This window comes from Galeopterus variegatus, unplaced genomic scaffold, assembly GCF_000696425.1.
Source record: "Galeopterus variegatus unplaced genomic scaffold, G_variegatus-3.0.2 Scaffold15507, whole genome shotgun sequence".
Classification (NCBI taxonomy): domain Eukaryota; kingdom Metazoa; phylum Chordata; class Mammalia; order Dermoptera; family Cynocephalidae; genus Galeopterus; species Galeopterus variegatus.
This window is the reverse complement of record NW_007741618.1, coordinates 1112-1565: the sequence shown is the minus strand read 5'-3', so window position 1 is coordinate 1565 and position 454 is coordinate 1112.

The following is a 454-nucleotide window of genomic DNA, read 5'->3' as shown; positions in this document are numbered from 1 at the left end:
TAAAGGTGTTTAAGGCTTCTGCTGCTTAAATTAACATGTCATTGAAGTCATAAAATGTTTTTCCTTCATAATGGTACTTTAGTGTTAAGTGTATTGTTTTCAACTAATTTTTAAGTGAATTTTTTTCTTAAACTCACAGCAGGTTTTTGGTTTGAATTACTAGAATTTTTTTTTATGTCTTTCTATGTATATTGTCACATTGGAAGTATTTATATTATAAAATTCTGTTAGTATTCTTAAAATTTAATTGGTGGAATCAGTGAAATCTTAAAAGTTAGCCTTGTTATTTTTCATATGGAAATAAGTTTAGAATTATAATATAGCTAGGCCCATGTTAAATGGAATTCCCTGAAGTACCTTTGTAATATTCAACTTTGAGCCACTGTAAGCATGTTGCTATTAAACAGCTATTTTTTGCAGGGTAATCTTTATCTTGGATATTTTATGAAAAAAA